General features: G+C 47.3%; 1 pseudogene; it reads right to left on the reverse strand.

Moving 5' to 3' along the window:
- The window catches only part of LOC125726951 (contactin-associated protein-like 2), a 252,898-nt pseudogene that overhangs the window by 152,209 nt on the left and 74,658 nt on the right, over positions 1-26,031 (reverse strand).

Genomic DNA, 26,031 nt, shown 5'->3' on the forward strand with positions numbered 1-26,031 from the left:
TGGAGCACCTTATCACATGCCTCTTCCATTTGGAGAGATGGACCACAGCACTGACCTCAATGCCATCCAACTGCTTTTATGGTATAAGTAACCAGTGAGGAATTCAGTGATGCAATGGATAGTGAGTCCTCATAATGTTACAGGATGGGCTAGTCAGGACGTGGAGAACAGTGAGTATGGTGAGCATGCAGTGAGTATGGTGAGCATGTAGTGAGTATGGTGAGCATGTAGTGAGTATGGTGAGCATGCAGTGTGCGTGGGAAGTATGCAGTGAATGTGGAAAGCATGTAGTGAGCATTTTGAGCGTACAGTGTGTTACGATCCTCAGTCTAGGGTTGAGGACCGCCAGAAAGGTAAAGGGAAAGGAGAGGGGAAAACGAGACAACCAGGGTATGGGAAAAGGGAACACGGGACACAAAGGGATCTTTTTTTGTATTTTTTTATGTTTATTCACAAAGACCTTCACACACAATAGGGCAACAGACTTCGGGAGTGACACCGGCAAAACAATAAACAAAACACCACTAACGAATACGTCCCACACTAAGCTAACTCTAAACGAAAAGAAAATGACACAGACTAATCCTAACTCCCTAACCAAAACACAGAATAAGCAACACGTACGCAAACCAAAACAGCCGTCACTCCCTACGCACTTAACAGAAACGGACATACAGAACACCAAAGCCGAAACACAGTATCCGAGGGGCGAAGCAAGAGAGGAGTCAGGAGGAAGGCAATAGATCATAAACCAGAAAGCAGTCAAAACCAAAGGCAAAGGTACAGAGGGATAAGGCAAGAGACGAAAACCGGAAAACCAAAAACTGTCATACACGATCAATCAAAAGAACACAAGCAAACCAATACAGCAAAAACCAACTATGAGCAGAGCTGCCGCTACTCTCCCGCGCCGGCCTTTTCAATTCACGAACGCGGAAATAGCGTCGAGGCTCGGGGCGTGGCCAGGTCCGGGAGGCGGAGACGAAGGCAGCCGAACAACAATCAGGACAATCCCCCCCCCAAACCTTACGGCACGTAACAAGTGAGTATGGTGAGCATGCAGAGAGTGGTGAATATGCAGTGTGTGTAGTAAATATGCAGTGAGTGTGGAAAGCATACAGTGATTGTGGAAAGCATACAGTGAGCATTTTGAGTATACAGTGAGTATGGTGAACACGCAGTGAGCATGGTGAATATGCAGTGTGTGTCGCAAGTATGCAGTGAGTGTGGAAAGCATACAGTGAGTTTGGTACATATGCAGCAAGTATGGCGAGTATACAATGAGTATGATGAGCATGTAGTGAGCATGGTGAACTTGTAGAGATCATGGTAAAAATGCAGTGAATATAGTGGACATGCAGTGAATATGGTGAATATGCAGAGAGCATGGTGAACATGTAATGAACATGGTAAGCATGCAGTGAGTATGGTGAATATACAGTGAGTATGGTGAGCATGCAGTGATTATGCAGTGAGTATGGTAACTGAGTGTAGATTAGTCTAGCAGCCATAAAAAGTCACATGTAAGCATAGGAATGTCTCCAGTCGCCCAGGGACTGCATGCATGTTTGTCTTATTTACTGATGATAAAGAACAGATTGTCCAGGGATCTGAGCTGAATGTGGCACTGATGGCCCCCATCACATCTGGCATCTTCATTTCATTACAGTTCACTTTGCTGAATCCTGATACAATGAACCAGAAATACAGACATAAACTAACCATCAATGAAATACACACGCCTTCTTATCAGCCATAAAGCATTTCACATTGTTATAAAATGTGAGGAAATCAGTCATATGACACTCATTATAACTGCCATCAAAATCCCGGCAGTGTGCAGTACTGCAGTAAGTCTGCCTGTGTTTTCATGTGGCCTTTCCTTCATGGCGATGATGTCAGCCGATGTCATGCCCCACTCGTCCGATCCTCCTGTGTGCCACACCCCCTCGTTAACCCTGTGTGGATTCTCCGTGTTCACCAGCTGTTTCCTGTTACTATCATTAGTGCAATGTATTTAGTCCATGTTAGGTATGTTTTCCCAAGTCCAGTCATTGAAGTCTATATGTCTGTCTTGCTCTGTTTCCTATTAAAACCCTTTATTTTACGCCAGTCCTGTTCCCTATGCCTGCTTCTCCGCTCTGCACCACGTAGGTCATGACAGTCGACCCACAAAGGCCTTTTCTGAGGGGAGGCTGCTTATTACCTGTTGATGCCAAACCTATATTTACCTGACTTGTCCACAAAGAAAGTAACCAATCAATGAAACATAAATAAATGGCTTTCAAATGGGGCTCACTACAAAGTCTAATGTCATTCATTTGTAATTGTATTTACAGCTAGTTTCTACATATTCACCAGCGAGATAAAATTGATTATTTATAAAATATCATTTATCGTCACATGAGCCTCTATATTTATAATTCCATTCATCAAACAAAATTTGCTATCAAACACTCTCTCTCTGTCTACCCAAATATTTTTGTATCTTTGCATACAGTTCATAAATGTCCAGAAATTGGTTATAAATTTAATTTTATATAAGCTTGTTACTCGTTTAAAGAGTATATAAATGATTCATGTAGACGACATGCTGCTCTATACAGTGTTTCAATTGACTCCCAGTTATTAGTCCTGTTAAGCAATCACTCTGCACCTGGGGACTGATCAGATTCAGCGGCTGATTATACAGAGGCTGAGAACCTCCTCCCCACACTCCCCAGGTCTCTCTCTGCACTGGCGTCCTGTCAGCTGGAGGTGGGGCCGATTACAGGGAGGCTGAGAACCTCCTCTCCACACTCCCCGGGTCTCTCCCTGCACTGGCGTCCTGTCAGCTGGAGGTGGGGCCAATTACAGGGAGGCTGAGAACCTCCTCCCCACACTCCCCGGGTCTCTCCCTGCACTGGCGTCCTGTCAGCTGGAGGTGGGGCCGATTACAGGGAGGCTGAGAACCTCCTCTCCACACTTCCCGGGTCTCTCCCTGCACTGGCGTCCTGTCAGCTGGAGGTGGGGCCGATTACAGGGAGGCTGAGAACCTCCTCCCCACACTCCCTGGGTCTCTCCCTGCACTGGCGTCCTGTCAGCTGGAGGTGGGGTCGATTACAGGGAGGCTGAGAACCTCCTCTCCACACTCCCCGGGTCTCTCCCTGCACTGGCGTCCTGTCAGCTGGAGGTGGGGCCGATTACAGGGAGGCTGAGAACCTCCTCCCCACACTCCCTGGGTCTCTCCCTGCACTGGCGTTCTGTCAGCTGGAGGTGGGGTCGATTACAGGGAGGCTGAGAACCTCCTCTCCACACTCCCTGGGTCTCTCCCTGCACTGGCGTTCTGTCAGCTGGAGGTGGGGTCGATTACAGGGAGGCTGAGAACCTCCTCTCCACACTCCCCGGGTCTCTCCCTGCACTGGCGTCCTGTCAGCTGGAGGTGGGGCCGATTACAGGGAGGCTGAGAACCTCCTCTCCACACTCCCCGGGTCTCTCTCTGCACTGGCGTCCTGTCAGCTGGAGGTGGGGCCGATTACAGGGAGGCTGAGAACCTCCTCCCCACACTCCCCGGGTCTCCTCCTGCTCTGGCCAATCTGGGTGCGGCTGCAGTTTTGAGTCCCTTAGATGTGAATGGCATAGCTGTGCTTACCCAACTCCAGCCTCTGGATATCTCACCATTCATGTTGCATATTTCCTTCCTTTGGATAGTATTTCTTTTGTAAACAATACAGTAACCAGTCTAGGGAACTGCGATGTCATCTCCATTGCTCAGTCAGGGGTTTTCATCGTGGGACGCCCACCCCCCACATCAACACGCTGTGCAATGTATAGGAACGAAATGTGTCTCCTTGGATTGCAGTGCACGTTACAAAGAAACAGCAAGAGAAGTAAGTCAGAGGAATGAAACCCAAAATGGTCACAATTTAACTGAGGGGACACAAATAGTGTAGCAGGACACGCTAAATTAATGCATTAACCAGTAACTAAGTGTTAGTTATGTACTGATCCCATGCTTGTTCATCATTAATCAATCATGACAGTTCCTGTATTCCGTTCAGGAACTATATTAATAATGTAACATAGTTCCTCAATGCAATACATGAATCATCATAATTGAATGATGAACTAACACTTAGGTAATGCTTAATTCATGCATTAAGTAAGTGTGCCATTTATTTATGTCCCCTCAAGTGAAGTGCTGCTTTTTAAATAATAATATAAGAAAACAGCAAAACCGAAACAGAAACAGACTGTGGGCCGGAATGTGACAGTGCAGCCTGAGATGCAACGATGTGCTAAATGAGGTGGGCGGGCAGAGCAGCCAGGAGGTATGCAGTGTGACAGTGACAGTAACATTAGTCAGTAACAGCCAACTTGACGGAGCACAAATAATATAGTATTATGCTATGACTTTGTATTAATTAACAACAAACTAAGTCACAGTTACATACTGATCTCAAATTAATTGGTCGTTAATGAATTGTGACATTTTTGTCTCAAGCAGTTACAATATTTGTTACTATATCTAATTCCGTGAACCTTTGTGAACTACTGAAAGGAAAATAATGAATAACACAAGTGAAATACCGATGTCATGTTTGTTCATAATTAATGAATCATGATGCACCTTTTATCTAAAGAAGCTACTATATTTGTTCATGATTCATAATTTGTAATTCAGTAGAAACTGAGTTATTAGTAAATGTTTGCGCCCCGTCAAGCAAAGTGTTAGTTAGTCTGTGCATAGTGACAAGTTTGTGTGTTGTGTGGGGGGGGGGGTGTTTTGTGATGTTTGTGGGGGGGGCGGATTTTGTCAGTGTCACAGTATCAGAAAAGCCACAGTCCCTCAGCCTAACCCTGGTGCCTGGTGATGGTAAGGGGACAGACAGAAATACCGGGGGGAATACCCAGAACCAACCCTTAGTTTTTAGGGGATCCTTAGCTCAGGTATTTTCTCATATGGGTAGGGGGGGGGTCAATAAAATCCTACTTTACAGGATTGCCAGTAAAGAATGAATTAGTTTGAATGCCCGGACAGGAAGTGACATAGTGACATACCCACTATGAGTCAGACCTTAGAATTACAGGTACACTGTAGTCACATAATATACCAAGGTACTTATCAGAAACGGCCTCAATAATTATAATGTAAAGACGTCCCCCCCCCACCTGTGCATTACATAATTGGTTTATTATTCATGCTGTAACACCCATAGACCTGGTGCTGCTATATTTATCATGATTCATGCTGAACACCAAAACTGTAAATGGGAAATTTATTCTACTGTAAAACAGTAAAGAATGGTGCTGTGACAATGCACATCTCAGAATTTACTGCCACCCGGCTTAACGGCTCCCACATGGTCTCACATCACAGGTACGCAGACACACTGTGCATGGTGACAGCAGAAAATGCCAGAACAGGGGCAGAGAAGGATGTTGAGGTTGAAATAGTGTCGTCGCATGTATAATCAAAACAAATGAATGAATATCTTACAGAATATTACGTATAACCAAAACAAACAAATGAATATCTTACAGAAAGTTACATATAACCAAAACAAACAAACGAATATCTTACAGAATGTTATGTATAACCAAAACAAACAAACGAATATCTTACAGAATGTTACGTATAACCAAAACAAACGTATATCTTACAGAATGTTATGTATAACCAAAACAAACGAATATCTTACAGAATGTTACGTATAACCAAAACAAACAAACGTATATCTTACAGAATGTTACTTTATCCAACTGGTTTTCATCCTTAGGAGCTCATTTTATATTTCACTGACAAAAGTACATCCAAAGTCAGTTGCTATCAGTATCCAATGCTGTAGTCCACAAAGTTTTTTTTATTTGTTTGTTTGTTTATCCAACAAAGCTGCCGTCTTTGGGAACAGTGGCTGCATCCAGTGTGGATGTCACTTATCAGGCCAATCAGACAGTCAGCCAAAGTGAGAGCGCCGATGGCACTTCTCCGAAATGATTGCATGTGGACGCCGCATACCAGGCACACAGCGCGAATAAAGGCGGCTCAAATGAACGAGCACTCTCCGCTTTCTCCACGGTCACATATCAGCTCGTACTGAGAAGTGTAGTATAAAGAAGCTTCAAGGAACAGAAGCAACAGTCCAGGTTGTATTGTGCCACATGTTGTGGAGGTGCTACGTGTGTGATGAATGGCCTTAACACTAAATAAAACTTGAAAACAAAAAGAAACACCTTGAGTTAGGAATGTATGCCAGTGGAATGCAGCTTTTACAGGCCATTGCCTAGTCTAAGAGTATCAGGTGGAGAATGATAACAGCTGCTATTACACCTTTGTTCGTCGTTAATGATCTTAGTTAATCACCAAAATAGAAGAGAAGCAGGTTATTTCAGTTGCAAATGTAATTGCCCCATAAAAACACCTAAGTGCTTCTTTTATGCTGGCCTCCACAAGATCTGTAGATTGCTTGGCCTTATAAAACCATACAATTAAGACTTCTCCATCCATTTATTTTCTGACACTACTTGTCCTATTCAGGGTCACAGAGGGCCTGGAGCCTATGGGTACAAGGCAGTGAACATCCCAGGATGGGGCACCAACCCATCACAGGACACACTCACACGCACAGCTATAGGTAATTTGGCAACTTCAATTAACCTCAAATGTTCTTGGACTGTGGGAGGAAACTGGAGTACACCAAGGAAACTGCACGACAACATGGGAAGAACATGCAAACTCCACACGCATGGAGCTATGGCAGAAACTCAAACTCTGGTCCCATGGGAGTGAGGCAGCAGTGCTAACCACTGCGCTAACCACTGCACCACATTGCCACCCTGGGTCCCATTGGAGTGAGGTAACCGTGCTAACCACTGCACCAGGGCACCACCCCAGGTCCCACTGGGTGCTGACCACTGCACCACAGTGCCACCCCAGGTCCCATTGGAGTGAAGCAACAGTGCTAACCACTGCACCAGGGTGCCACCCCAGGTCCCACTGGGTGCTAACCGTTGCACCACAGTGCCACCCCAGGTCCCATTGGAGTGAGGCGACAGTGCTAACTGCACCACCCCTAATAGAGATGAGCATTACAGTTAATTGTTACTGAACTTTCCCTCAAACTTACTTTGTACTTGCCTTTCCTTTAGATGCGGCTCAAAAACATTTCTCAAAAATTAAAAACAAATTTTTCATCAAACTAAAAACCTGCGTAACCTTGGTGAAGCTGTCTTTTCAGCCACTGTAGTCCAATGGAAATGCTCTGGTCTGTTCCTTGATCTGAGCCCTGAATGATCAAACAAGATGGCTTTGTACTACCAAGCCAGCTTTCCATTGCTGGGCAAACATTCTCTGGGAAGCAAAGGTCATTTAATAAAGACAAGTGGAAGCATTTGCTTTAGCAAGATAAATAAATTCTTATATATCTTTTTTTTCCAAAGGAGAACAGCCGTACTGAAACAGGCAGATATCACGCACCCCCATGGTAGTTGCTATGGCAACTTCAGAGGAGTATATTAACTTGGGGCGAATATGACAGCACACAGAAACATTCGTGCACACTGACAGCTTTCGTCAATGTACGTTTGCTTTAAAATCAGATAACGTTAATGATTGGAAGACACTCAACAGCAATTTACACGTGTGCGGGGGGACCATTATTGCTGATTTAAAACCTGCCGTCATTCGCTGGATACTTGACATTTTAAAAAGCCGGTTTTGGGGAGGAGCAGATCGATTTATATATATAAAAAATGCACTTCATACTAAGATGGCCAAACTTTTGTATTTGGCATCAAACGGTATTTTATCCATTTAAAAACTAACTTTTAAACTAAAAATGTAGTAGCCTTATAATGGTTATACTTTCAAATGTTAAAAAAAAATTATTTAGGAATTAATGATGCTAGGGCCTTAAGTAGACATGATTCTTTGTTTATGGCTGCTAATGTTCCCCCCTGCCTCCAGGGGGCAGTGGTTTAACCCACACACTCTGGGGTCTCTCTGGCTGGAAGCTGACCCTGCGCCGCTGTCGCCCCTCCCACGGTCAACACAGCACAAAGAGTGAGCCCCCTAGGCTTATTTCCATAACCTGTAAATTGAAGGTGCCCCTTGGGAAGGCATGTAGTTAATTTCAGTTCGCCGGGGTCACACAACCTAACGTCATTAGTAAACATAGCTCTTTGGTAATTACCTTCCAAACTTGCCCGTCTCCCCCCACCCCCCTGTCATACTGCGTCTGCGAGGGCAGCCTCTGCTGCTCCTTATCTACAGGATGCAACTATGTTGGATGAAGTGAACGGAGAACTTTCACACAGATAAAAGACCCATGTGCATCATGACTTTCACCAAACCTTGCTGGCAGGGTTGTCTCTGCTCTCTCTACTCAGGCTAAAACCAGCCTGGAGCTGGGAGAGGGGGGACCTGTGCTTGAAGTGGGTGGGGCTGGAGCTGGGAGAGGGCGGGGCTGGAGCTGGAGTGGGCCGGGCTGGAGCTGGGAGGGGGCAGGGTTGGAGATGGGAGAGGGTGGGGTTGGAGATGGGAGAAGGCAGGACAGAAGCTGGGAGTGGGTGGGGCTGGAGCTAGGAGTGGGCGGGGTTAGACATGGGAGAGGACGGAACAGGAGCTGGGAGTGGGCGGGGCTGGAGCTGCGAGAGGGCGGGGCCGGAGCTGGAGGTGGGTGGGACAGGAGGCCCTGTTTCAGCAAGCCAGTCTGCCCTCTTCACTGCTTTCAGCATAATGTGATACACCTACTGTGTGCTGTGCTGCCAAAATGTTGATACAGGCAGCATTGGTTTATTTCACAGATGTGACAACATAAAAAGCAGATAATCAACAATAGATACAAACAGTGTGACTATTAAAGAGTGATCCTGTGCTACTGCGGTGCTGCTTCACACCACTGCTCTGTGGGTATAGTTCTCATGTTCTCCAGATGTGGCCTGGGTTTCCTACCACAGTCCAAGAAACGTGCTTCAGCCAAATGCCATTTTATGTGCCTTGTGCCCTGTGATGGACTGGCATCCCGTCCAGGGTGCCCCCTGCCCTGTGCCCTGTGATGGACTGGCATCCCATCCAGGGTGTCCCCTGCCCTGTGCCCTGTGATGGACTGGCATCCCGTCCAGGGTGTCCCCTGCCCTGTGCCCTGTGATGGACTGGCATCCCGTCCAGGGTGTCCCCTGCTCTGTGCACTATGATGGACTGGCATCCCGTCCAGGGTGTCCCCTGCCCTGTGCCCTGTGATGGACTGGCATCCCGTCCAGGGTGTCCCCTGCCCTGTGCCCTGTGATGGACTGGCATCCCGTCCAGGGTGTCCCCTGCCCTGTGCCCTGTGATGGACTGACATCCCATCCAGGGTGTCCACTGCCCTGTGATGGACTGGCATCCCGTCCAGGGTGTCCACTGCCCTGTGATGGACTGGCATCCCGTCCAGGGTGTCCCCTGCCCTGTGCCCTGTGATGGACTGGCATCCCGTCCAGGGTGTCCCCTGCTCTGTGCACTATGATGGACTGGCATCCCGTCCAGGGTGTCCCCTGCTCTGTGCACTATGATGGACTGGCATCCCGTCCAGGGTGTCCCCTGCCCTGTGCCCTGTGATGGACTAGCATCCCATCCAGGGTGTCCCCTGCCCTGTGCCCTGTGATGGACTGGCATCCCGTCCAGGGTGCCCCCTGCCCTGTGATGGACTGGCATCCCGTCCAGGGTGTCCCCTGCCCTGTGATGGACTGGGACAGACTTCAGACTCACTGTATCTCTACTGGATAAGTGGTGGGAAGACAGACGGATAGATTTTGTACTTAATAAATAAGCAAGCAAGTAAATAAGCAAAATAAGCAAAGGATATGAATAAGATGCTCTATGTTTTATTTTACATTAATTTTATGGGGTGGGATAGAGGAAAAGAAAAGCTGATTTAACGTGTTTATATGCACTGTCTTGTTCCCATAAAGAGCTGTGTTTGCTAATGACTTCGGTCTTGGTGACTTGGCAAATGGAAAACAGCATTACAGTCTCATTCTTAAAGAGCTTCCTAAAGACCCCAGAGCATGTGGCTCATACCACTGTGCCCTGGAAACAGGGGTCAGCATTTACGAGGTGAGAGGATTCATTTCCATTAAACAGCAGAATCATAAATGGTTATGGCTGAACATACATTTTCTACATTAAATATAAATCCATTCAAGGAAAAAAGGATACATACAGAAAAAGTAGTTACAGTTTTGAAAATTTAATCTGAAACACTTCCCTAAAATGTACTGAAAATGGTATTTTGCTGATAAGCTTAGAAAGAAGGAAGTACAAATTCAATTCAATACTAAACAGTACTTAAATATAACATACTGTAAGACGTATTTCTTTACCAAATATACCTAATCGTGTTGCGGAACAGATGAGAAGTAACTATACACTTACTGTAGATTCGGTAGAAAAGTTAATTTATTCCTTTTATCCCTTAACGGTTCATAAAAATAACAATCGCAAAACGAAATACTGCTATTAGCGCTTAATGAGAAAATATATCAGAGAAACACAATTACATGTAATGGGAGCTAATTATATAACAGCATAATTAATTTATTTTCTTTAGAAATTATAAAAGATCAGAAAGCTGCAGTAATTACTAGCTTGACGACGGGCTGAATGGGACCTGTTCAGTCATAGATGTATAATGTTATTTATTTTGTTGCAAATTTTCTTCACTTTAAAAGGAACTGGGATGTTTTTGGCTGGCAAAACCGTGACAAAGTGCCACCCTATTGAGCTTTCAGAGTAACAGCTGCGTCTCACTGCCGGCTCCAGTTAAATGGCTCCGCAGTCCTGACTCACGCGTGTGTTAATAAAAACGCCCATTTCCAGCATCACTTTGCTTCCTTTAATGCTACTGCGGAAGAGACACCGTTTGGAGGATCTGCCCACATACAGCAGCGCCTTGGGCTACGAAGAACAACAAGAGAAAGCATCCCGACTGCCGGCGCGGACATTTCTGAGAAGCGAGTGTTTCCCACTGCAGAATGCAGTGGCTGAGGTCTGCTGCCTCCCATCACTGAAGGAGAAAGCCACAGACTGAGGGGCTGACGGCCATTTTGCTTTCTAAAGGACCTTTCAGTCCTCCTGCATCCGGCTTCGCAGACTGGACATCATTAATAGAAAATAACACAAAAACAGGGAAAAGGGAAGACAAAAAAAAATGTAGGAAAGAAAGGCAGGTGACAACAGAGGAGAGGAACCAAAAACTCACAAGTAGGAAGGAAAGAAAAACCTCAGGGGGTCAGAGGTCAACTGCCTGGCCAACCCCCCCTATGGGCTTGCAAGATGCAAACTGTGGTCAAGGGCAAAGCCAAAGTCCATCAATGAGTCAGTTTTCCACGCCAATCTGTGTAGGGTGGCAGTCTGCATCCGCAATGGTACAGACCCTGCTACATCTCAGGATGGCACCGCGACACTGACACTGGGCCGGAAGATGCACGGCGGCCCAGGCCCGTGGTTCTATTAACCGTCCGCCAGCAGAAAAGGCAGCCATGGTCCCTGAGTGACGACACGCCCGCTGTCCCGGTTCTCCATAAGGACGCGCAGAGACCCTCCTAGGATGGCACCGCGACACTGACACTGGGCCGGAAGATGCACGGCGGCCCAGGCCCGTGGTTCTATTAACCGTCCGCCAGCAGAAAAGGCAGCCATGGTCCCTGAGTGACGACACGCCCGCTGTCCCGGTTCTCCATAAGGACGCGCAGAGACCCTCCTAGGATGGCACCGCGACACTGACACTGGGCCGGAAGATGCACGGCGGCCCAGGCCCGTGGTTCTATTAACCGTCCGCCAGCAGAAAAGGCAGCCATGGTCCCTGAGTGACGAGACGCCCGCTGTCCCGGTTCTCCATAAGGCCGCGCAGAGACCCTCCTAGGATGGCACCGCGACACTGACACTTGGCCGGAAGATGCACTGCGGCCCAGGCCCGTGGTTCTATTAACCGTCCGCCAGCAGAAAAGGCAGCCATGGTCCCTGAGTGACGACACGCCCGCTGTCCCGGTTCTCCATAAGGACGTGCAGAGACCCTCCTAGGATGGCACCGCGACACTGACACTGGGTGACACCATTTGTGTTTTTATTCACATAGAAGTGGAAATAGGTCTAACAATCCCATTCTTTTATTACACTTCTAATTTTAGGATTTTAAACTGCTAATATAAGTGTTCTTCAATATATCCTTGCTGGGTTCATGAAAACAATAAAGCAATCAGTCAAAAGAAAAGCATTTTAAATAAAACATTCAGCTCCTAATCCACATGGAAACCAACAAACTAAAGTCTAAACTAATAAATCAAGAGTGTAGCTTTGGCTTCTGCACTGGTACCAAATCAGCCAACACCACCCCCCCCAACACACACGGTACTCCCACAGTATTGGATGGGACAGAACATATAACACAAAAATAAACAAAAAAATCATTACAGATAAACGACTGTTTAAGTACCATATGCCGGGAAGTAAACCCCCGACTGAGAGATCAGGCATAACACAGGTCCGGACTGCGTTCTGTCCAATAGGATGTTGGGCAACTTGGACACTATGGTGACATCAAGTGCACTGCATACATGACAGGCACTGCATACATGACAGGCACTGCATACATGACAGGCACTGCATACATGACAGGCACTGCATTCATACCCACACGATGGAGTGTACCTACACTGTACCTCTACTCCCTAAAAAGCCAAGATGCTTTATATTCGAGAGAATATACATTAAAACGATGATAAAACGTACAGAAAATAATAAATGCATAAAATGCATTATTATCCCTATTAAGTGTTATTCGTACTATAGGTTAGATGGGATGCTGCTGCATTCCATTAACCCTGGAGGTTGGAAGTCGGAGCTGGGAATGACGTCACACCTGGGCTACAGCACAGCGAGTCAGGAAGCCACTTAGCGTCGCCAAGGAACTGCTTACAAAAGCAGGACTTCTTGCTTAGCCCAGTAACTTGTTGGATTTAAGGTACCCCAGATTACATGGCCTTCATCTTCGTTGACTTACATTTAGCACAGACTACCTTAAATCTGACAAGTTACATGGCTGAGAGGGAAATCCTGCTCAAATCCGGGCTCCAGTTCAAGCCAGGTTCATTGTTAGTCATTGTTCGTTATACCAGCTGCATTAGGCGGTATTTTGCTCACAGAAACACCGTAGGAACATTCACAGATATTGTTCGGAATTCTGACTTCAGGGGGTGTTCTAGTTGAAATTTCCAAACTCGGAAATTCCTACTTCCCAGTTGAAATGGAACATAGCATTTGTTTACACCAGCTAGACATGGTGCATCATGTGACCACTTATGTCTGCTGTGTCCCACATCTATCAGGATTTCTTAGCTCTATTTAAAACTCTTGGGACCTCTGGTATATATGCGATCAGACGGGCGGAGCACAAACACCCTCCGAGCACAGATCCGTGAGGTACACCAGCTATCTGACATGTTTTTAAGCTCCACCCCAGTTCCCCAGAAACCCAGGAAACATCCAGTGCTGCTCCCAGCCTGTCACTGAAAACGCAGGAGCATTCAGCACGAAAGGGCGGCACAAATGGCCCCCAGTCTGCAACACGCATGCATTTTACACAGCCTTGGAAGAGCAGGGACAGCGAGCGATTCATACAGCCTCTGCAGTATGAGCCAAAACTACAAGACACACAAAGAGTGAAGATCAAGGTTACATTTTGTTTCCAAGATTTTGTTCACATTTTGCGATGACAAAACACCAAACAGCATGCACCTGTCCTTAAGGGACTAATATCACCAGCCACTATCTGTCCAATTCATTAACTAAAGTACAAAGGCACACAAGGAAGGCACATTTTCTATGAGTCTTATCTTACTGGGATAAAAATGTAATTCCAGCATCAAACACAGAAGTTATGAATGTAACCGCTGTGCTAGACTTTCGGAGTCACACTGGGACGGCAGGAATGATAAATCGATATGAATCTTATAATGTTCCCTTCCTGGCCAGCAATGGCTAGAAATAGCAGACAGGATACAACAGAATAGAAGCACCTCTTTCATCCCCATGGCAACAATGCCATTATCACAAATCCCATCATGCACTGCGTGAGTGACACAGACACACATACGTGCAGGTTTTGAGGTCAGCCGGCGCTCCTGTTGCAGCTGGGATTAAGGGCCCCGCCCAGTAACAGTAATATTATTACTCTACGAGCCTAGGGACTTGAACCTACAACCTTCGAGAACTGGGCAGAGATCTGTAGCCTGCTGAGTCATACACCACCCCCGAAAAGAGGCTTCGGCATGTTTGTCAGGAGTCATGAGGAAGCAGAAATCACACCGTCTGCAGCTTTCGGTTCCTCTCCTCTGTTGTCATCTGGCTCTTTCTGTCTTTCATTTCCATCTTTCATTTCTGCTGGAAACTAGAATTTCCCAGAGGAACCTTCCCGAGGGATTAATAAAGTTCTATCTATCTATCTATCTATCTATCTATCTATCTATCTATCTATCTATCTATCTATCTATCTATCTATCTATCTATTTCTGTCTTTCATTTCTGTCTTTCATTTCTGTCTTCCCTTTCCCTTGTTTTTACATTTCTCTGTATAAATGATGCAGGAATGTATCACAACACACCCATGCAAAGCATGCTAGGGTGACTCTGCTGTGAAAGGCGCTATATAAAAATAAATTGAATTGAACTGAATCTCTCCCTCGCAACTAATGCTCTCATTTAAGGAAGTACATTACATTTAAGATAAGCCATATGCCACAAACCAATCTGGGGGAAGGGAGATGGTATGCACTGCACCTGAGCTGAGAAATGCAAGCCTGCTGGGCCTCAGGGTGCCCCCGGTGTCCTGCGCGCTCCTGGGATAATGGCGCCCCCCTAATTAAGAAACTTCCTTAAGATGCATTTTGTTGCCCTTTTAAAAGAAGGAGCCCTCTGTTTGTGTGGCACGTGGATCCTCGTGCGATAAGCTCACTGTATCTCCGGGTGAGAACCACAGGAAACACACAACACAGCCGTCAAAAGCCTGATTTATGCGAGTCTGTCAGGAGACGCACAACAGGAGGACTAAAGGAGAGCAGGGACAGCGTGTCATGGTGACAATGCAGATGGGGGAGGCATTTCAGAAAAATGACACATCGGCAATGAGATGCCTTTAACCTACCGCATAAATAGTCTATCAATTCAGCACGGTCACTGGGAGCCTGTTCCAGGAACGACAAGACAGAGGTGTTACCCTAGGCAGGCTGTCAGTCTGTGGCAGGGCACATGCCCTCATGTGGGCAGTTTACACTCAGCATTTTGGCCAAGCTCATGGTTTTGGGCCTGGGCGGTGACCCACACTACAAAAGGGAGACCCCGTAGACTTCACACAAAGTGCAGGGGTGGAATTACGAGCCCCGAGCTTTAGCCTGCTCGCCGGACAAGTGAGCCAGCCTAAACTATTAAGGAAGAAAAGCCTGAACGGTAAACAGCACCATGATTCATGCCTCCCGACAGCACTGCAGTCCGAATCTCTGCACGCAAACAGCCGGCAAACTCCCAAGTGTACTTAGGAATCACCTTCACGCAGCTTTGCACCGTAATGGAGGGTCGGCGGCATGTTTGGCAAAAAGACAGGACGCATGGCCCTGATTCCCACCGATTGCGGTGTCCATCCTCCTGAATTCCATCCATCCATCCATTTTCCAGGTCGCTTATCCTACTGGGAATGAGGCAGGGTCCTCCGAAATTCATTGGTTAACTTCATTAGAGTCTCCATTTGCAACATGACACAAAGCCGTGACGTAGAAGCACCTGCGCTCAGCAAAAACATTTTACTGCGAATGTCGATTTGGCGACGAGATGTACGGTACTCTGTTCCTAGAGAATTCTTCTCTTTATCCTTCCTTAACGTCATGCAAAGTCCTCCGAGGTTAATGGGAATCATCGGACCACACACCAACGATCAATTTCCTCTTTAGAAACGCTTTTGGAGACGGGGCAGCTGTCAGGTTGCCTTCCATTAGTGCCCAGCAGTAGACATAGGTGGTTTCGCACACGCCGGCACGGTTCCTCAGCGCGGTTCAGCACTAGAGAGAACCTCACCGAGTTATTTTACTCTTTTTGGCCAGGATTTTGTTACACAATGGCAGGAAGTCATTCAAGCTGCCGGTCACCAAAATAGTCCACTCACTGTGAAATCGGAAAACGTAATTCTCCCTCCGCCGAGCACTTCCGACATCGGTGACAGCGAGTCGCGGGCAGACTGTTAAGCAGCTTAGCTGGGAACGGGGGGGGGGGGGGGGGGGTGGGCTTTCAGCCTGAACGAGGGGGCTTTCAGCCTGAACGGGGCACATGTGAAAAACAAAAGGTTTTTAAAAATCGCTTGGATTCTCAGCTGTTCACCGGCAAGCAGAGAACTCAAGGTCCTTCCAAAAGCAAAACGTTTTTCTAAATTAAGGTATGTGGGGGCAGTGGTGCCCTGCAGGGGGGGCACTGCACAGTGTGATACATGATCGGTAACACAGAGGATCTATGATCAGCGTGATCATCAAAAATCAGAGCTGAAGAACATGGGGGTGTGTCTGTGTCCCTTATCCTTCATTATGTCCCCCCCCCCCCCCCGTATGTATCGGCAGATGTTGGTGTGCGTGTCCATGTGGGGCGGGCAGCTCGCTCCCGGCAGAGTCACAGATGACGGTGGGTCTGCAGTGAGTCGTGACCTGCAGCCTGGTGGCACCTTGCCCTCTCGAACCCGGGCCGTCTGCGGACGGCACTCCTGCCGTCCCACTGGCGCTGGACGGCTGGACGCTTACGGTACGTAGGAGTCCCGACTCTGCTCCACCTGTCTGGATCCTCGGCATCACAGCCCTCAATTGCCCTCACAGGTGCTTGTGATGGGTTGGGCTCCGTAGCCCATGAAGTGTCCGTTAAAATGTGTGCTGCAGCCTGGAGTCTGTCCTTCCTGGTGGGTGCAGTATGCTGGTAGGTATCTGTGCATAACGGGGCCTCATTTGTGTCATGCAGCTTCCAGCAAGACTGTCCAGGTATGATTTATAGGTGTTTGGAGGAGGCAGCTGGCAGAGAACCATGAAGTCCCCACTATACAGACACACACACACACACACACATATACACCATTAAACACACACACAGACACATACCATTAAAGACACAGACACACACAGACACAGACACACACACACACAGACAGACACACACACACCATTAAACACACACACACACACACACACACCATTAAAGACACAGACACACACAGACACACACACACAGACACACACACACACCATTAAACACACACACAGACACACACACACCATTAAAGACACAGACACACACAGACACACACACACACCATTAAATACACACACACAGACACACACACCATTAAACACACACACACACCATTAAACACATACACAGACACACATACCATTAAACACACACACACATACACAATTAAACACACACACATACACACAATTAAACACACACACACCATTAAATACACAGACACACACGTACCATTAAACACACACACATACACACCATTAAACACACACACACATACACACACACCATTAAACACACACACATACACACACCATTAAACACACACACACACACCATTAAACACACATACTGTACACACACACCATTAAACACACACACACACACAGACACACACACACCATTAAACACACACAGACACACACACCATTAAACACACACAGACACATACACACACACCATTAAACACACAGACACACACACACACACACCATTAAACACACACAGACAGACAGACACACACACACACCATTAAACACACACACACACACACGACTCCCAGGTTAATTATACTCAGGCAGTGTTCACCAGCCTCTTTGTCCAGGACGCATGAATCACAGAGATTATCGTCACAGACAACAGCAGATGAAGTCAAACGCTGCAGCTCAAAGCACACACAATCTGTTTAGTCAGACTTAAACGTGGGTGCAATTAGCCCCCATAATTTACAAGCTTCCCCTGCTTTGCAGGAGCGTGGGTAACCTGTAAGGACTGAGAAACACATCTGGGCATGGCGATGAATTTAAACACCGAGTCCAGCACAGTTACTGGGAAGTCTGAAAAGGCAGAGAATGACTATGACAATTAAAATACAATTATATTATTCAGATTTGCTAGGAAACTGAAACTAAAATAAGCCTTTTGTGTTACATGAATCTGTATTTTGTAATAACTTTTGCACATGACAATAGAGAGCATTTATTCAATCATTTTCATTTTCTCAAATTTGTTTTTTGAATATAGTCAGAAAATTTGGAAATACCTCAGTGAATACAAAAATCACGAGGACTTACAGTACCATTCATCCGCGTATAATGGGGGTATATCTGGTCTAAATCGGTTCCAAACGAACAGATACTATGGATGAAAAAAACCCAATTTATGCTGTTTATAAAAGACCGTGTGCTTCTATGCAGAACCGTTTTAAATCAAATCTTCCTAAAGAATAAAAACAATGGAAAACTGCATTAGGAAACTCAAAGACGGAGCACAGGTAGGCAGCGAGTCCGCAAGCGACTGGCAGGTGTGTAGCGAGCGCTCTGATGGATGGATGGACGGACTGGCAGAAAGACGGAGAGACGGAGCCCAGTCACAGTACTGCGAGATACACACGTTCGTTAATTAATGAGAACAGAATGAAGCCTTTGTCTTTGTACCACTAATTAAAAGAGAGGGTGATTCTGGGGCCTGACAGCTGAATAACGGGAGCAGTGATGTTTGCTGTGACCTTAGGAGCTTCGCGCTCAGGGACAGAGACCGCAGCCGTAAGGGGACCGTGCGGAGACAGGCAGTGGGGGGGGAGCGGAGCCGGCTGCCATTTCATTTTCATGCCTTCGGGGTCTCCCGTGAGGGAATGGCTGAAAGTCGAAAATGCACCCGGGGGCATTAGATAATGCCCCTGTGATTACCCGAGGACGCCCACGACCAGCCCTGTTATTACGGTGGACATATATTTGAATTGGGAGAGAAAAAGAATCAGACTGTGTCTTACTGAACTTATGTAGCTGATTTGCAAGGACAGCAGCATGAATGAACGAACGAAGCAAATTTAGATATTTACTGCTCCAGTATCAAATGTGACGTTTTACCGTATTAATTATCTGTGTTCGCTTATTGTCATTAGACCCTGAAACTGCATCGTGATTGGAACCATCAGTCACTTCGTTCTTTTTTTCCCCAAGACCTAAGATAATTAGGTTGCATTTTAAATCAAATTTCTAATGATTTTTTTAAACTGGATAGATTGCAGTTTCAATTCTGAACCCTCAAAAAGGTGGTTAGCTTTGATCAGACCATTGATATCAGAGCTGAAGCAATTAAAAACAAACCATTCTTCACAGACTGAATCTAATTAGCAGTTAATTGATTTTGGGAAGGTCTAAATTTGATTTATAATACTCCATTCTGTACGAAGAATTAATTAGATTCCTTGTTAGATCGTACAGTACTGGTAATTAGTAAATTCTAATATTTGATTAGTATTAAATCAATGTGTTTAATTTACAGACTTACTAAACTGAAATTTTTATGGATTTAAATCTGGATATATTTTCTATGTTCAGTAATACCAGAGAATTAATAGTATGTCATTTTTGATTTTTGGACAGGGGCGGCATGGTGGTGCAGTGGTTAGCACTGTTGCCTCACACCTCTGGGACCCGGATTCGAGTCTCCGCCTGGGTTACATGTGTGTGGAGTTTGCATGTTCTCCCCATGTCGTCGTGGGGTTTCCTCCGGGTACTCCGGTTTCCCCCCACAGTCCAAAAACATGCTGAGGCTAATTGGAGTTGCTAAATTGCCCGTAGGTGTGCATGTGTAAGTGAATGGTGTGTGAGTGTGCCCTGCGATGGGCTGGCCCCCCCATCCTGGGTTGTTCCCTGCCTCGTGCCCATTGCTTCCGGACCCCCCGCGACTCAGTAGGATAAGCGGTTTGGAAAATGGATGGATGGATGGATTTTTAGACATTTCTTTGAATGAAAGCTATTATTTTACTACTGGAATTTGCCTGGGAATAAATATTACATGAATAATACTTTTTAAGACACTCAAAGGGCTTTACAGTACAAAACGAGAGCCACTTCCACCAGCACTCTGTAGATACAGGGGATGATTAGGAGGCTGGTCCAGAAAGGGCCACAGTGGGCAATCTTAGCCGGGGCACCAGGGCACCACCTCTACTCTATCTGAGGGTCCCGGGATCTTTTATGGCCTCAGAAAGCCAGAGCTTCAGTTTCACATCTCATCCGAATAATGGCACAATTTTTACATCAGTATCCCTGTCACTGCACTGGGGAACTGGGAACCACACAGACCACAGGATGGGCTAACCTATCACTGCACTGGAGCACTGGTATCCACACAGACCACAGGATGGGCTAACCTGTAACTGCACTGGGGCACTGGGACCCACACAGACCACAGGATGGGCTAATCTGTCACTGTACTGGGGCACTGGGACCCACACAGACCACAGCATGGGCTACCCTGTCAGCCACACCAACACCTCTCCCAGCAGTTCCCCAGCCTTCCTTGTTGGTCTCCCATTCATGTACTGGCCAGACTCAAACCTGCTTAGCTTCAGATTGATTACCTAGTGGTATGGCTGCCGATTCATGCCAAATGCATTTTCAGGGTTATTCCTCTCTATACTAACTGTCATACTGTTACCCCAATCATTCTACATTACTTTGGCCAGGAATTTTACATTTAAAACGTCATTTATTTGGCCACTTGCATCTTGAAATACTTCAAAATAAGTATTCCTATTGGATTTCTGTTACTTTGTAATAGTTAATAAAGTTTTCTTGAATCTTGATCACAAATAACATTCATTTAACCATGGGAGGTGCTGCGGCTCCCTGGGGCTGCTCAGGATTTCAGGAGGTGGGAATGTGGCTTTTCCGAAGCGGCTTTGCATGTGACTGTGTGTGTCCTGTGACAGACGAGGCCCTCGTCCAGCAGGGGGGCGCGGGCCGTGCTCCGGGCTTCACTGCGACCCAAAACGATCAAACCGATTAAACCAAACAGCTCATCTGGGATTAAAGATTAAGGTCTAGGGCTATTTATCCAAAAGATAGGCTGGAAATGTATTCGGGACTGACATCAAAAGCAAAGACTGAAAAGGTGGGAGGACTTACCTATATGCGAAATGTGAAGAATCATCGGTGCAGAGAAAGCGGACGAGGACACGCAGAAGAAGCAGAGGAGAGACAGAGAGGGAGAGAAAATATCAGTGAGCATCTCAACCAAAAGACAAACAAGTCCAGTGTTTTCCTAACAACCTGATGCAGTTCTGTGGAAGACGCCGGCTATTCATGACAGTGCGAAAATCGGCAGGGAGAACGGAAGAGCATCGATCTGAGAATGCATTACATCCTGCCACCTTAGAGCGAGGCCTCCAGCCCCGCCCCCCTAACCAGCCCCAACTGAGAGAGCGGAAGAGAAATAGCCCAGCGCAGATGGCAAACGAGAACACACAAGACTGCGGTCCCCGCGGGGAGCCGGCCACTGGCCCACGAAGGCCTGAGCCAGCCCAGTCCCACTCAACCACGCCAAGAGACATGAAGTGCGGAGCTGGAAAGTCCAGGATTAGAAAATACAAACCAGCATTTCGTTTCAGGCAATCGAGCACTCTGTGATTGTGACTATACTCACCTGGTTAGTTGAAACAAAATCTTTGTCTGGGTTTGTACTGTCTGAACCTGAACTATCTACCTCTGATCAAGTGAGCATGGGGAAACCGCACCTGACTATCACACTTAAATAATAATAAATACCACAACCTCACAGCTGATGTGTCACGTGGCTTCTCTACAAATAATAATGCAAACTCTTAATATCATTATTATTATAGCTCTTGTTGCAGAATAAAGTCCGCAGTAAATGGCACAAAAATTAGCTCAATACTGTAAAAAACTTTTAAACTTTTCCTCTTGTATTGCTTAAATTTCTTTGCTTTGTACAGAATAAACCTTCTACTGGTCTAGGTAATCCTGTCGGTAGTCAGGACGCAAATCAGCCTTCCGTGTTCGCTTGCAGTAAATACGCTCTATAGTGAATATCTCATTAGAGCATTGGATTAGGCAATGATGCATCGCAGGCTGCAGAGAGGAGAATCCGGAGTCCATTTGCTAAAATAATATGTAATATTGCGCAGTTCAGAATGACTCATTATTTGAGGCGTAACATTTCTATGGTACTTACAGCACCCTGCTTTATGGGCCATCTGACAGGAGAGGATTCTGTACTTTAAAAAATCACCCTTTTTGTTAACTGCCTAAAGTGATCATGTTTGATTAAATAATAAGGGAACTGTATGGAATTATAGAAACAAGTACACAATTTATTTTTTGTGGCTAAGTTTTGGATTTATAGCACTGCAAATGGCTGCATGCGAGTTTAAAACTAGACGCCATCTTCTATGACCTGCTATGACCAGTCATGTCACCATTGATCAGTCACTTTACTATTACAACACCTAGCATGTGAGCCTCATGTAACGCTACACACACACAGAGACTCACAGACACACACACATACACCACTCACAGACACACACACATACACCACTCACAGACACACACACCACTCATAGACACACACACACACCACTCACAGACACACACACACATTCAAAGACTCACAGACACACACAGACACACAAAGACTCACAGACACACACACACCACTCACAGACACACACACACACATACACCACTCACAGACACACACACACATTCAAAGACTCACAGACACACACACACACACACACACAGACTCACAGACACACACACACAGACTCACACACACATTGACTGTAGCAGTTATATACTTAGCATACTCTTACCCAATGAGATTAACATTGCTTGCACCTTTTTTAAAAGTTTTTTTTTTTAATTTACGGCTGTCATTTCCCGTATAATAATCACTCCTTAATCATATAGGCCTATAACTCGCTGCAATTCAGTATATCTTTGCCATTGAAGAGAAGTGGCGACCAGATAATTGCAGGCGGTCTGCAAGCCGCCCCCCCCCCCCCCCCCCCCGGGGGGCATCCTGAGTGTCCGAAGTGTTTCATAATGACGAACCTCAGTCAACGCGCACACTGACAGCCTTTTCATTCTCGGGTCCCCGATGTCCCGGCGAGCTGAAGGCCGCCGTTTGTCTGGGAAGCTGAAACCTTGTAGACGGAGGCGGCGAGCGGTCGGGCGGGCGGTTGGAGCGAGGAGCAGGTGAACGGGCAAGCAGGCGGCGGGAGCGAGCGGGCTGCGAGAGCAAGGAGCTGGTGAACGGGTGGGAGGCGGGGAGCGAGGAGCAGGTGAACAGGCGGGTAGGGAGCGGGTGGCGGGAGCTAGGAGCAGGTGAACGGGCGAGCAGGCGGCGGGAGCGAGCGGGCGTGGAGAGCAAGGAGCTGGTGAACGGGTGGGAGGAGGCAAGCGGGAGCGAGGAGCAGGTGAGCGGGCGGGAGGCGGCTAGCGGGCGGCGGGAGCGAGGAGCAGGTGAACAGGCGGGAGGCGGAGAGCGGGAGCGAGGTACAGGTGAACAGGCGGGAGGCGGAGAGCGGGAGCGAGGTACAGGTGAACTGGCGGGAGGCGGAGAGCGGGAGCGAGGTACAGGTGAACAGGCGGGAGGCGGAGAGCGGGAAGCGAGGTACAGGTGAACAGGCGGGAGGCGGAGAGCGGGAGCGAGGTACAGGTGAACTGGCGGGCAGCGAGCAGGTGGCGGGAGCCAGGAGCAGGTGAACGGCACTTCGGGCTTTGTTAGCCGCGCACTTTATGAGCCTGCCTCATCACTGCTTAAAGACTTTCAGGACATCGTTAAGAAAGCACATTTCACCCCCAACAGCAGGCCATTAACCCCCGCGTTTGAAGTAGTAATACAAAAAACCCCGCTGCAGCTCCTTACCACTTATTTGTGCTAAATAATGAAGATTCTGGGCTCGCGGGCGGAAAACGCAGCGCTATGAATGTTTTCCTGGTTTTTCCATGGTAAAGTGCTTAAAGTCATGAGAGAAATCTCAAATGATGCTCAGTAAAGGACAATTTTACATGCAAATCACGCCCTATGAATAAAAAGAATTAAACAGATACTAACGAGTTATTAAAAAAACTTCACTTTCCGTGATGCTGATCTACTTCTGCTTAGTAAATGTGGGCAAATAAGTCACTGGTCCAGACCCTCCTCAGTTTATCTCGTTAGAAGCATGAGTCATTTTCGGTATTAGTCTGATCCCATTTCCCAAGTCTCAGGCTAGCAGAGTCTATTATGATCTCATTATTTCATGATGAAACATAGCGCTTCTGCTGAAATCATACCAGAGGAAGATCAAAAAACAGTTCTTCAGGAGATTGACTTAGAGAAACAAGCAGAACCAGGCAAAAGGTCATCAGCGGCCACATATAACAAATTAACATGTGAATTTCAAGCAGAGAATTTCAATACCGAGCAATCATGCCAGGACTGAAGACCAGCCTGGCAGGAGGGCAAATCAGCGTGCTTGTTAAAGGCTCCGGAGGCTTGGGGAGCGCACTCCTGTGTGGCGTGAGAAAGCAGGCGCCTGCCACAGCAATGATAGCGCTGGCTGAGGAGCTGATGTGCAGTTTAGGAGTAGGAAGAGAGACCTTTTAGGATACCGGTCTAACATCGGTGAGCCAGGGCTGCCGGAGACTTCGCCAGGGTCGCACATTGCATGATTGGCGGTGATGGAAAATAGGCATTCGATCAGGACCTCAGGAGGGGGGCACTTTCTATCGCGTGAGCAAAAAGCCCCCCCCCCCCCCCCCCCTTTTGCAATGACTGTACAATGTGTCATGCTTTGAGTCACAGTGATCTTAATGAGGAAAATATCCGCCACAGTGATGATGTCACTCTGACGCCATACTCTGATGTACTGTGATCTTAATGAGGAAAATACTTGAAACGGTGATGATGTCATTCTGACGCCATACTCTTATGTACTGTGATCTTAATGAGGAAAATACTCTCCACAGTGAGGATACCAGTCTTACTCTCATAAGCTCAGCATCTTGGGTCTTGCTGTTGATTAGCTCCACCTACCCCTGTCCTTTAAAACATTATTAAATCCAGAAACTGTAAATATGTTTTAGACTCCAGGAGCACAAATGACAGCCTGAGCCTGTCCTGTTTGTGTGCTTTTCATCTGCTGAAATGGCATCTCTGTTTTCACGTTTGCTTTTCCGTGATATTCCCCATCCCTTGCCTGTCCTGTAATATTCCCAGCTTCGGGCTGTAATCCCTTCTCCCGTACTCCTGTGCGTCATTATGAACCAAGGGATTCTGACAATGTCCAGCTAAGACTATATTTGACTCTGTATTTGCACTCAGCGGCCACTTTATCAGGCAGACCGGCTTGTTAATGCTAACTGCTGCTCCTGCAAACAGCGAATCATGTGGCTGCGGCTGAGCAAACATATAGCACACGGACTGGGCCCCACGGCTGAGAACACACACGGCACACGGACTGGGCCCCACGGCTGAGAACACACACGGGACACGGACTGGGCCCCGCGGCTGAGAACACACACGGCACACGGACTGGGCCCCGCGGCTGAGAACAAACACGGGACACGGATTGGGCCCCGCGGCTGAGAACACACACGGGACACGGACTGGGCCCCGCGGCTGAGAACACACACGGGACACGGACTGGGCCCCCGCGGCTGAGAACACACACGGGACACGGACTGGGCCCCGCGGCTGAGAACACACACGGCACACGGACTGGGCCCCGCGGACTGAGCACAAACACGGCACACGGACTGGGCCCCACGGCTGAGAACACACACGGGACACGGACTGGGCCCCGCCGCTGAGAACACACACGGCACACGGACTGGGCCCCGCAGCTGAGAACACACACGGCACACGGACTGGGCCCCGCGGCTGAGAACACACACGGCACACGGACTGGGCCCCGCCGCTGAGGACACACACGGCACACGGACTGG

Source organism: Brienomyrus brachyistius, unplaced genomic scaffold (assembly GCF_023856365.1).
Source record: "Brienomyrus brachyistius isolate T26 unplaced genomic scaffold, BBRACH_0.4 scaffold81, whole genome shotgun sequence".
Taxonomy (NCBI): domain Eukaryota; kingdom Metazoa; phylum Chordata; class Actinopteri; order Osteoglossiformes; family Mormyridae; genus Brienomyrus; species Brienomyrus brachyistius.